The 13,735-nt window shown below is 41.5% G+C and overlaps 1 pseudogene; it reads left to right on the top strand.

The window, feature by feature from the left end:
• Positions 1 to 2,273: 2,273 nt before the first annotated feature.
• Positions 2,274 to 2,913, top strand: LOC109699281 (TIP41-like protein; annotated as a pseudogene).
• Positions 2,914 to 13,735: the final 10,822 nt, after the last annotated feature.

Genomic DNA, 13,735 nt, shown 5'->3' with positions numbered 1-13,735 from the left:
CATTTACATACCCATGCCTCCTGACTTCCTAATTTCATCCCTGATATGTGAATGTTAGTTTCTGTAAGTAATCTTATTTCCCTTATAAGGCAAAAATGTTACATACTTGTCAAGCTTACATGTTCCCCTATATTTCCCAGCTTCTTTTGAAGTCAAGTGCAAGCCATCTGGCAACTTCTAGTGAATCAATTGTGTGTGGAAATGGCATCTGTTACTTATGGGACAAAGAATGAGGAGCTGGTGTGCCTGTTCTAACCCTCTCTCTCCCAACCATGGCAACCTGGGAATTCACATATTGAGATGGCAGCATCACCAGATGGAGGAAAACTGGATCCTTGAGTCACCAGATGGAGATGAGCAATGGCCAATTTGCACTGGACTTTATGCACATGAGAAGTAAACTCACGTTGAAGACTTTTGAGATTTTGTTACTGCAGCATAGCTAATCTTATACTGACTAAATCTTATTTCTATGTTCTTGTAAAAATATTCAATGTCTTCTGTATGAATATATTACAAATATGTTAAAGACATTAGGAGATCCCAGACTCAAATATCTGAAGTGTCAGAATAGGCAAGGTGGAGAAACATTTTAGCTATCTTTCTGTAGGATGCAAACAACTAAACAAAAACAAACAAATACATGCTCATGTTTCCTGCTTAAATAGTCTTCTTTTCTAAACTACCTAGGATCCCAGAAGTTATGTAGTTTGTCAGTGCAGAATTGTGGAATGCTGTCTGTTTAGGAATGTCATTTACAGGATGAGTCAGAGTTATCCTGGAAGTAGTGTTGAGAAGTGTCTTTGGTGGATGGGAATGGAGGAAAATTGTGCATTTCCAAATTTTCCGTACTCCTTTTCTTCATCTTCTGGCATTCATTCTTTAGGTAACAGGGTAGATTTGATTAACTAATAGGCATATTATGCATACAGACACACAAATCGTTCTGGGGGGAGGACTAGGTAACTTGAGAAGATAAACTAATAATCAAGAGAAAAATCAGAAATTTGTTCAATGACATTACTTTTCTGTTTGCTTTTAGCTCAGTTTTCTTTTTAAAATTAGATTAACATTGGGAAAGGGGGCTGGATGTGGATGAAATGTATGTCCTATCTTTCAGATATTAAGGCCTTGAAATTTCTTCATAGGATTCTACTCAGACATTTCTTCAGAATTATAGCTTGTATCCCATTCTTCTCAAATGGCTGTTAGTAGACATTAAGTACAAATTAAGGATATTTTTGATAACAGAGGGTGTGTACATTTTAGAAAGGTAGAGATAGCAAGTAAGAGCTTGTGGAAGAGTCTGACTAGTTGATCATCAAAACATTTTCCTTTCTTTCTAGGACATACAGAATTCCTTACATCTGGGTAAGAAATGTGTCATAGCTCATCTTCAGGCCTGGCCCATCAACAGTATCCATGCAATTCTTCATATCCTTTCTCTTTCTTTGAGGAATGACCTGTTAGGTCTATGTCACAGAGCTCTGTGTTACGGAGCATTTATTGGAGGAGCCACTGAGATTTAAACCACTTACAGGGAAGGAGCCCGGGTCCTTGGATGACTGTGTAGAGCACAGCCTACCTGCCAGCCTGCATTGAACTGTGACATGCATGAGAACGAATTCTTTCTCAGTATGAGAAAGTAGTTAACCTCCTCTGACTCTTATAGACGTCTCAGCCAGTTCTAGTCTATTGTTTATGAAATGTGCACTGTGTGAAGCCCTAAACACTTCTACTACAGCTGAAGGACTTGAGGGTTACCACGGAGGAGAATCTTTGTGAAAGATTTCCAGTTGTATCCTTCTAAAAGCACTATTGATTATTTTCTCTTTTTTTCTGACAACATGGTGACAAACTTTTACCTCTCTGATGTAACCTGTCACACATTATTTAAGTTATTGTTAGTGCTATAATTTGATAACCTTCAATAAAGAGGGGAGGTAGCCTCCAAAGATTGTTGACATCAATTCCTGTCTTCCACATACATCCATGTTTCTCCAGTCTATTTCGGCTCCCCTGGCCTTGTGACTTGCTTTGCCCAATGGATGGTGGAGGAGGAGATGACATTTTTGGAACTCTAGGCTCATTCATTAAGGGGAATGGCTGAATTGACCCACTTCCCTCTTAGAAACCAGTTGCCATTTAAGAACTCTGCAACACAGAGTTTCTGGATGCTATGTGGTGAGTGACTGCTCCACCATACGCTTCCACCTTGGTGCTCTGCCTCAACACAGCCCAGAAACAAAGGAGCCAGCAGACCATGGACTGAGATGTGCCATCTCTCTGAGATGATGTTTCGAGACAACATTTTAAGAGTTCAGCATGCCCTGGCTTTGGGACTGAGTCCAGTGCTACAGACGTGTTAAGATGTACAGACATGTTAAGACCATGATGGGCTACTCCACGTAGCCTGTGCTGAAGAGTAACAGGAAAGTAGGATGGAGGGTGAGTAGTCCAAAAAGGTTATTAATCCTTATGACTAGATCTATGCAACAGAATAGAAAGGAAAATTACTTGGAAAATCTCAAGTTAAAAGCTGTAACTACAACAGATCATATAGATAAGGGGAAACTAAAAGCCAGAGAACAGATTATATTTTTTTGAAAATGTTCTCCTGCTTGAAAATAAACAGCATGTGGAAATTAGAGTAATGACTTCTAGTTTCTTCTGCTGTTGCAGTTTTCTTGAGAATTGATGGGGTGCTTATCAGAATGAATGACACGAGGCTTTGCCGTGAGGCCATGTTAGGAGAATATACATCACAAGAGCAAAATTGCTAATTTAATGCATGTTCCATCGTCCCTCTTCACAGAACCTAGTTAGATATCACAATACTTACCAACAAAGGAGGGGGTTTGTGAGAAGTTAAAATTTCTGGAAACTATTGATCGTTACTCTATGGATTCATGAGAAAGTACACATGCACTTTCTTATGGGACAATGTATACTCACTGTGGAATCTGAATGGACATCTTGGCTATTTTTAGGACGTATTTTTATTATGAGAATTAGTTGCCTTGCTTATATGCAGATTTTCTATAGAATTAAAGGGAAAAATAACAGATTGTTATAGGCAGGCTCGACTAAAAGAAAGAAAAGGAAGGAAGGAAGGAAGAAGAAAGAAAGAAAGAAAGAAGGAAAGAAAGAAAAAGAATTCTGACTTCCTGTGACCAACAGACTAGAGGAAGCCCGAACTTACCACGTGAAGAGTCCACGTGGAGAAGTATCCAGGCACCAGGTGTGAGTGAAGCATTCTTGAACCTTCTTGCCCACCCAGATGCCCGCTGAATACAGCTGAGTAGGTTTCTCCAGTCAACCACAAATGAGCCAGAAGAATCATTTAGATTAGTCAACTCACGGAATCATGAGGAAAAAAACAAATTAGTGCTAGTGTAAGCCATTGTATTTTGGAGTGGTTTGTGACACAGCAATAGATAAGTGAAACAGGAGCGATTGTAGGTGTGAAGTTCTGATTAGTCAGGGAAAGAATTGTGAAGTCTCACTTGAGATTGTTCATTATTGGGTTTCAAGTCACAAAGGTAGACACATGGCTTTCAAGGAGTTACAAGAAAGGCTGCTATGCTCAGTGACACGCAGGGGCCCCTTTCCCATGTTCCTTCTTGGGTCCTGGCAAATATTTGCTGAATTAAAGTTTTTGCAATGAAAGTAAGCATCCACTTGCTTCTCCACTCTCCATTTTAGGCCACAAGCTCTTCTTGGGCAGGAAAGAGTGCCTGAATTAGGTAGCAGGCCTCAGAGATGTATTGACTGAGTTAATGCTGGGCAAGATGAAGGTTAGGTGCTCACATTCTTTGAGGGAATGAGGAGGCTATGAGAAGCATCTTTGTATTACTCTTAATATGGCACCTAAAAGTCAAAGGATGGCTAAATGAAGAAGGTTTGGGTGTATGTTGATGGCTACAGGGAAACAAAAAAATATGTTGCAAGAGAGAATTCAGTTGGCACTCCAGAGAAAAAAGAATGAAATTCCTTATCATTAGGCCAGAAACCACTCTCTGAGGATAAAGATCAATGAAGTTGCATTTGAAATACTCTTTCTCTTGCTGTTTGAATGCATCCTTTCCTCAAAAAATGATTTAGCACTCACTATAGACAGTGTGATGATCTCTAGGTACAAATAGCAGAGGTGGCTCCGCACTAGGAAAAATACATGTGGATTAGAGCATACCTGGACAGAAACAAACCCAATAGAGACAAAATGTGCAAGGGCTGTTGTTGACCTGTTATGCCCCACAGTCTGGGTATAGCTATTTTGATTTCAAAAGCCAGATAGAGATCATTCAACTCATGTGTCAATTTAAAACATAGTCTGAGAGTTTGTTTAACCTGGGACTTTATAAAGATACAAAACGTTTCACTTAGAAGAGATGGAATATGCTATGGAATGGCACTGCATCTATTTTAATATTAAGGTGAATAAATATTTACCACAAACTCCAAAGAGTCTACGGTAGGGTTCTAGTATAACTTGAAGTTATCCTTTTTTAGGGAACTGATAAGCACTTTTAGTTTGTTTGACCAAGAAATCCAGGATGTTGGACCGGTGGTTTGTTTATCATCTATCCATCCATCCATCTACTCATTTCTGAGTGTTTATACAAGCACTTGCTGTTTGCCTATTGCTGTGTATGCCATTGGGATATTAACAAGCAAGTAATATTAACAGAGTGTGACAAATGATTTTCACTGGGAGCCTATGACACCATCACTCTGTTGTTCTTCTTAATGAGTCTCCATTTTTTGACTCTTCCCATTCTGGACTGGGCATGGATACTTTCTTGTTTGAAGACCCAGGCTATTATTTGCAGAATTCTATATATTTTTTGCTTTTGCAATTGCTTTTGTAAAGTTTTCTTGAAGTGAGAAATCTTTATTATTACATTGTTATGGTTGTTTGATCTCTCTAATACGCTCAGACAAATGCTGGTGGCCTACTTCTCACTCTAGTGTAACGTGATACTGGATGAGACATTTCTTGTTTCATGTTTCAGCTGAGGTTTCAACACTGAGAATATGTAACAAGACCTATATTCTAGAGAGAAGGGTATTTCATGCCTATAGGATAAAAACATGTTATTCAGCTTTTTACCACTGTAGCAAAATACCTGGGATAATTAACTTATGAAGAAAAAAGGTTTACTTTGGCTCACAGTTTTGGAGGTTCCATTCCAAGATCAGGTGGACTTCATGGATTTCAGCCTCTAGTGGGCATTGCTGGATGGTTATGGCAAGGAATGTGTAGTAGAGTAAACTTGCTTACCTCATTGCCAGGAAGCAAAAGAGGAAAGGGAAGAGACTGGGAGTCCCACAATCTCCTTCAGAGGCACAGCCTCAATGACCTAAAAGACCTCTCAGTAGGCCCTACTTCCTAAAGGTTCCACTAGTAGCATCCTAGGAAGCAAGTCTTTAACATGTAGACCTTTGGGAAACACTCATCCAAACTATAGCAAAGAGATTGTGTTTGCCCAGGGGCCTTTAGCCTGTCACTCACTTCAAAGACATGTGAGGGAGGCGGAGGGTTCACTGAAGAGGCCAGAGAGGCTGTGTGGTGAGCAGAGCTTACCTCTATTTTGCACTCATCTCTGGATGCTTGTCGAGAGGTAGAAACACACCACCAAGTAATAGCCCCAGGAAGAGAAGAGAGCTTGGAGTGAAAGTTCACGGACCAAGGATCCCCAGAGTTCAGGGCATGTACTGACTGCTCTCTGATGCTTGCCTGGACATGTCTGAAGTCTGAAGGCTGGCAATTTCTGTGAGGGCAAGGAGAGAAAAGGGTTGCCATAGGAATGGCTTGAAGGCTGATGTTTGACAGCATAGGGACTGATTTCTAGTGGGCCAACTAGGTATTTAAGAAAGGACCCCTCTCAAGAAGACTGCCTGCCTAGGAGAGAGCGCAAGTTCAGGCAGAGGGTGCCTGTGAGGGATGACAGCCAGTAGAGGTGGAAAGTGGCCTCTCTAGATGGCCTTCCTTCAGCAGGGGAGAGAGAAGTGGAAAGTTATAAAAAGAGGGTGGGTGCTGTGGTCTGAGTGTGTTTCCAAAATTCATATATTGAAACTTATTCAGAAATATAATTTGGGGAGAAAAGGGAATTTAATCAGTAATGTGATTAAGAGGCGGGGCCTTTGGAGTGCTTATCCAAAAGGTCTTGTGGAAGCGGGTCTGCTCCTTCCAGGTCCTCTGCCATGTGAGGACACAGTGCCTCTCCCTTCTGTAGGAAGCAGTATTCAAGGTGCCATCTTACAAGCTGAGACCAGAGCCTCACCACACACCAAACCTGCTGGCACATTGATCTGGGGCTTCCAAGCTTCCAGAACTATGATAAATAAATATCTGTTGTTTAGAAACGACCCAGTCTCAGGTATTTTATTACAACAGCATGATGGGCCAAGGCAGTAGGTCAGTGGGAAACACAGCAAAGCATCCTGCAAGAGAAAGAGCTTGGGAATCTGCTATGCCACCAGAATGCAAGCATGTGGTCAGGTAAGAATCCCTGAGGCCGGTTGTCAGCTGGAAGAGAAGAGAACAGAGGTGCCACTCCTAGACTCCTGGGGAAGTTGCAAAGGAGATGGGAACCAAACTGTGTCTCACAAAGGCCAAGTGGCTTTTAGGTTCAAGCAGGCAGATAAACCAGACTGTGAGAGCAGGAGGCAAGGATCAGCTGAGGGGATTAACTGAAGCTGAACTCTCACCTCCACTTGGCACAGCAGTCTTGTTTCTCTCTGGGTTGGACAAGGAAAATTCTCTAAAAGAAGTGAGGCCACCCTCTCACAGTATCGACTTCTCCTCCGGTTGGGTGGTCCAGCTTGGATTATCACTAGCGGCCTCAGAGATAAGGCTCCATCAGCAGGGGAGCACATAACTGAACAGAACGTTCATGCTCCAGACTAGGGGTGGATGTGACTACACTGAGTTGATAAGGCAGCCTAGGAGATGTTTTTTCTCATTCCCTCCAGCCCCTCCTTAGCCCTGGAAGCCAGCCCTGTTCCCAGCTGGAATGTTCCTTTTTGACATTTTTCTATGACAGATTTTGGAGAGCCCCAGAGACAAACGCCAGAAAAGCTGAAAACAAGAGATGGCCTTTAGGGGTGACATGGAAGCAGGGAAGGGAGTGGGTGGCTGGCAGGGCTAAAGCATAGACACTGCTTTTCATTTTCACATTCCTTCTTACTATTTGACTTTTCATCATTTAGAATCATTCAGTGATGAAAAAGAGCAAGTTATAATAAAGAATCATGGAGCTGGTCTGAATAATTTTCTTTAAAAAAAATTCTGTAGTGCTTCCCCATCACCCAGCGGGAGAGCATCCCCAGAACTCAGTTTCATGGTCCTGTGTCCTTGGTGGGGAATGATCTTCTCTTCTATTTGCCTGGGGAAACGCTGTGGGGTTCCTAGAGCCCAGGTTAGCTGATCCCTCCATGATCTTCAAGCTTTTTGCACTTTCACTAGAGACTTGTCCACCTTGTACACAGTATGCACGTTCATTCCCCATCGCTCTTTTGTGAGTCTCTTGAACTGTCTGGCAGTGCCTAGCTTATTACTAAATCCCTAGCCTCTGGCACAGTGATGGGTGTTAGGAAAAGCCCAATAATCCTTTGCAAATAAATCACTGGACACTGCCCATTGTGACTTTCCCTATCTTGTGGTGACTTACTTTATTTTAATCACAACTTTACCTTCCCTGATCCTGACATTTAAGCTCTGGTTTCTGTTGATCTGAGAGGAGTTTGAAGTTCATTTTAACCAGATTTCGCCTTAGGAAATATATTTCAGAATGGAGAACTCAGTTATCCCAAGCAATTTGCCCCAGGCCCCAAAACTCTCTGGAGATAGTCCTAGTTCTTCGTAAATATAAACAGGGAATTTGAATGCACATTTACCTGGAAGGCTTTACCGATCCTTATCCTTTTCCTTGCCCAAATTACACAGCTGTAATTTTTACTGTAGAAAATAAAAATTTAAAAGCTTTCAAAATTGAAAAAAATGGTTGTGACTAGTTGTATGTTCCTGCTCTCAAGTCTGCATTTCTACATAAGACCAAAAAGTACTGAGTGCACATACTCAGTTCTTTTTTTTTTTCATTTTTCTTTTATTATTCATATGTGCATACAAGACTTGGCTCATTTCTCCCCCCTGCCCCCACCCCCTCCCTTACCACCCACTCCGCCCCCTCCCGCTCCCCCCCCTCAATACCCAGCAGAAACTATTTTGCCCTTATCTCTAATTTTGTTGTAGAGAGAGTATAAGCAATAATAGGAAGGAACAAGGGGTTTTGCTGGTTGAGATAAGGATAGCTATACAGGGCATTGACTCACATTGATTTCCTGTGCATGGGTGTTACCTTCTAGGTTAATTCTTTTTGATCTAACCTTTTCTCTAGTACCTGTTCCCCTTTTCCTGTTGGCCTCAGTTGCTTTAAGGTATCTGCTTTAGTTTCTCTGCGTTAAGGGCAACAAATGCTAGCTAGTTTTTTAGGTGTCTTACCTATCCTCACCCCTCCCTTGTGTGCTCTCGCTTTTATCATGTGCTCATAGTCCAATCCCCTTGTTGTGTTTGCCCTTGATCTAATGTCCACATACATACTCAGTTCTTAATTCACCTACCTCACAAGAGTTGAGGCAACCTATAAGAAATGGGAGCTATCTCTGAAACCTTCTCATGACTACTGTGAAAGAACTTGTTGGCCCAAGCTTCATTCCAGTTGTTGGTTCTCATTGTGCATTTAAAATATGTCTCCACATTCAGAAATCTATTTCATTCATAATTTGTCTGGACCCTTCCTGTTGCATAAAGTGAAACACACCGGTAGATGATAAAAAGGGGGAACAGAGTCTCTTCAGCTGACTGACAAAGCCATGTTCAATGGAAACCACAAGAAAGGAAAATCCTGCTTTCTTTCTGGGTGAGAAAATAATGAGTTATCTGTTCTTTTGTTAAGTAGAATTATCAATTCATAAATTGATAAAGTAATAGGTTTTCACTTGTCAGGGACTAATCGCCCATTATTTTACTAATGGGAAGTAGCACCTTCCAGCTCCTGGTACATTCAGCTACCAAATTAGATGTGTCGGCATCTGCTGGTGTCTGGCTATGTCTAATGAATGTGTTCTGCTCTCAAAAGGAAGAAATATTCACACCTTACACCAACATCTGTGGAGGCTGCTGTCTTCTGCAAGGGAAGAACAAACTCAGAATACATTCTCTTTTTGGCACAATTTGCTCACGATAAGCTGCCTGATACAGACTGTCTGACCTTCTCAAAATAGGAAAGGTCATCACAGCTTGGCTGTCCCACGACTGAGCTGGCTACAGCCTATCACCATTGGAAAGGTCTTTTTCTCTCTCTGTTCTCTGTAGGACATGGATCATATCCCAGGTCACTATTTGAGATCTCAGCTTCACAGATGAAAATATTTAATGATATTAGCCCCCCCCCCCCGATTTCTCATCCAAGGAGTTTATTTTCGCCTTAAAGTACATGAAAATCTGCCATGTAAACCAATCTTTTGCCTATATTTGCCATCATCAATGAATCATCAGACAAATGTGATAATATAATATTCATGCACCTTAAAAAGAAAGAAATCTATGTACAGAAGTTATTAGATGCACAGATTATTTATGCATAGATTATTTAACCCTTGTTACAAATCCTTTTCTTTGTGCTAATGTGGCCTATAAGCTCATTCTTTCAGAGTCACTGTGTCGGGGTTGATGATTATTCTTAGCTTGTGAATCACCTGCATTTCTTTCTACCTTCTGTTTCCTGTGTGTTAGACATGCTGGCCCCAGGTCCCGTCTATAGACTGGAAATTCCACTACAAGTCTGGTATGGCCATTGATGTGCTGGTTACGTCTCCTAGACAAATACAGGCCAGCAAGTCTTTGTCTAGAAGGCTGGAAAGGAGCTTAAAAGCTGCAATTGAGAGAGGTAATGGACAGGGGAAAACTGGCAGGAGAACCGAGTTCTAATCCTTGCTCTGGAAATTGTTCTCTTTGTGATTTTGGACAAGTCACTTAAAACAATCTGCCTCCACTTTTTCCTCTGTAAGGCAAAACAATTGGCTCAGTGTTGTCTAAGAGCCTATAATTCTATGATTTGTTTCTACAGATGAATTTCACTCATCTGTAGTCACTCAAAGTAGAGAGTCTGCTTTTCTTGAACTTTGCAGCAGTAACTCACGGTTCCTACCTCTGCAAAACACTATTCTTTAATTTTGAATACTTAACAAATTTGTGTTTCCCAAATATCAGTCTTTTCTTAGGAACTCCAGGTTTGTTCCACATTCCTCTCCCGTTACTATTTTTATTTTGTAAAAGCTTTTCTTTGAACTGACTCATTTTTAAACTTGTTTGTTTCTGGAAATATTTTACCATTTTATTAGAGGGATACATTGATTAGTACCAATTGCAGCAGAAATATCTACAATGGAATAAAAACCATTACCCAGGGACTGTAATCCTGAATTACTGTTGTAAAAGCCCAGACAAGTGGATGCTCTAATCTGGGTGATGCATTATAGGTGCAAAACTAGAAACTATTCCTGTAATACTATCCTTCAAAAACTAAGGAGAAATACAAATGTTTTCAGTTAAACTGAGAGGATTCATTGTCATCAGGCCTATACTGTAAGAAATTCTACCAAAGTTTCTTTAGGCTGAAAGGAAATGATACTAGATTACACCTTGAATCTATAAAACAGAGTAAAGTTTAGTTTCTGCAATATTAGCTGCTTTCTTTTTATGAGGACCCTTGTGATGAGGCTGGAGTAACCTATGTAATGTAGGATCACCTTCCCATCTCAAGATCCTTAACTAAGCCACATTTGTAAAATCCTCAGTGTTGTCCATATCAGTCAGGGTTCTCCAGAGAAAGAAATCTAATAGGATATGGATAGACAGATCGATAGATGGATAAGGAGAGGTTTATTATGGGAATTGGCTCATAAAATTATGGAGGCTGAGAAGTCCCACAGTATGCCATCTGCAAGCTGGAGAACCAGAAAAGCTAGTGGTATAATTCAATGAGAGTCCAAAGGCCTCAGAACCAGGACCTCTGATGTCCAAGAGCAGAAGATAGAATTCCCAGTTCAGTAGGATTGAGAAAATTTGTCCTTTTCCTACCTATTTTTTTGGTTTGGGCCCTTTACAGATTGGATAATGCCTACCAACATTGGTGAGGGTAAGTCCAAATGCTAATCTCCTCTGGAAATTCTCTCATGGACACACCCAGAAATAACGTTTTACCAGCTATCTGGCCATCCTTTAGCCCAGTCAAGTTGACGTGTAAAATTAATCACCACTTCATCTAAAAGTAACTATCTTCATAGGTTCCAGGGGTTAGTTAGGACATAGGTATCTTTGGAGGTCATTACTCTGCCTACCATACAGTGGTCTGTATATAACAATCCACAGTGGAGTTCATTCACTCAGGACCTCAGGAACATGGAAGGATGTGCAGAGCACAGAAAAACGCAACTATGTGAAACACTTCACAAGGCCCTGCTGCCTATCTCCTGGCCCTCTTCCTCAATCATCTTTAGCTATAAGAATGGCCACCATTTTGATTTGGCTTGGATTTCCCTCTCTTTCTTCCTCTTCTGCTATGTTCTCTTCTGCTTGCTGAAGAAAGGTAGTATATGTATAGATATAAGCAAGGATGCAATCTCTACTGTTCAGAGCCTACTAGGTGCTTAGCAAATTGGCATTGGTGGGTGGTTCCAATCTTTGTGCTTTTGTGGCAAATATTGGCTGGCTTCCCCTAAACCGAAATCCCAGATGCCCAAAGTGAATGTCAAATCCCTGGGCCTCAGTGGCTGACAACTGTCACTGCCATTGTAGTCTCTCTGCAGCCAGTTGTACATAAGGGAGAGGTCAGAACAAAAGGGATCAAGTTCCACTGTTACTCTTGGGGATTGGAAACAGCATGTGTGGCAGAGTAGAAAATAAAAGAGGGAATGAGCTACAGGGGGCCCAAGAGGGAAGGAATATTTAGGTTGAGGATCTCAAACCGGGCTGCATACTGGAATCACCTGGGGATTGCTCAGCCTGCATGGCCAGAGATGCGAATTTAACTTATCTGGGCATCAGAATGTTAAACAATCTCTAGATAATTCCAGTGTTGAAGCAGAGCTGAGAAACACTGAGTAATGAATATGAACCAGGCTCTGCAGAGTCCCCAGTGAGGTATCCTGGTGCTGACAGAAGCCATTTACACTAGGCCTCACCAGGTGTGTCTGGAGGTCTTGCTAAAAGCAGATCCTCAGTAGGCAGGGCTGGATTAGAGCCTGAGATTTCTGCATTTCTAACAAGCTCTGGGGTGCTGCTGGTGCTGAGATTCTACAGACCACACTGTAAGTAGGGAGGATCTCCCAACCCATTTTATGGGAAAGATGGTGGAGGCCCAGGGAGCATGGATGATTTAGCAAAGGTTGTGGCTGGTTTAGAAACAGGATCAAATCACCTTCCACCCATTACACACCACATGTCTCTCTCAGCTGAGGATTCAGCTCTGATAGCCACCAGGGAAAACAGAGTGGATGGGTTACACAAAAACTATCAACAGTTAGCAATTTGAAAAGAGAAAAACAATGATTGTGTGAATCAATTACCCATGGCCTCATGCATGTTAGGCAAAGAGCTCTAACACTGAACTATATCCCCTGCCTGTATATAAATTTCTTATTAGCCAAATGAGCACAAGTTATTTATTTGCTTATGGTGCCAGGACTCTATTCATGTGTATTCAGGATATCTATACACCTCTCTATGTATCCATACAGATGGTCTCTGACTTACGATACAATGGTTCGTCTTATAATTTTTTTACTTTATGATGGTGTGGCATGCATTCAGTAGAAATTGTACTTTGAAGTTTGAATTTGGATTTTTTTCCTGGGCCTTCCTATCTTATGATGCTGTGAAGCAACAGCCAACCACATCCTCCCATCAGTCATGTGACCATGAGTGGAAGAACTTACACTCTATAGTGTGTAGTATTGCTAAGCTGGGAGGTTTGGGAGGTTGCTAAGTCAGAAATTCAATGCATTTCTGACTTATGATATTTTCAACTTGCCATAGTTAATTGGGACGTAACTGTATTGTAAGTAGAGAAGCAGCTGCCTAAACTTGGCCTTGGCTCAAGAAATCAGACCAAATTTCTTCTATCTGGAGATAACCATTTAAAGCCAGGAGCTCATGGATATGTGGGTGGCTTTACTCCCAGGTGTTATCTCTGGTTGTTCTGTCACTACCAGCAACACATTCCTTTCTTTCCTTCCCATTTCTTCTCTCTTCCTTTCTCCCTCTTTTTCTTGCTTCCTTTCTTCCCTCCCTCCTGCTTCCTTTCTCTCTCCCTCCCTTTCTTCCTCCTTTTTTTCCTTCTCCCCACTACCCTCCTTCCTTTTCTCCTCCTCCCTTCTCTTTCTCCCCTTCCATATTTTCTTTGCTTCTTTCATTTCCTCCTGTGCCTGTCCTTCTTTCCTCCCTCCCTCCTTTCATAAACATTCAGTGGGTACCCTTAAAAATCTTTCATCTTGGAGATTCCAAGATGGTGGCTAGAGGGAGGAAGCAGAAAGCGTGCTTCCTAAATTAAATCTTGGAGAGACACTGGAGATACACCTTACAAGAAAAACCACCGAGAAGAGGCAGAACTTTGACTCCTCCACACCCCCAGTCCACTCATAGCATCTCCACTCCACGTTAAATGAAGAA

The sequence above is a fragment of the Castor canadensis genome, chromosome X (genome assembly GCF_047511655.1).
Source record: "Castor canadensis chromosome X, mCasCan1.hap1v2, whole genome shotgun sequence".
Taxonomy (NCBI): Eukaryota; Metazoa; Chordata; class Mammalia; order Rodentia; family Castoridae; genus Castor; species Castor canadensis.
The sequence above is the reverse complement of the archived record's forward strand: the minus strand, read 5'-3'. Positions and strand labels throughout refer to the sequence as shown.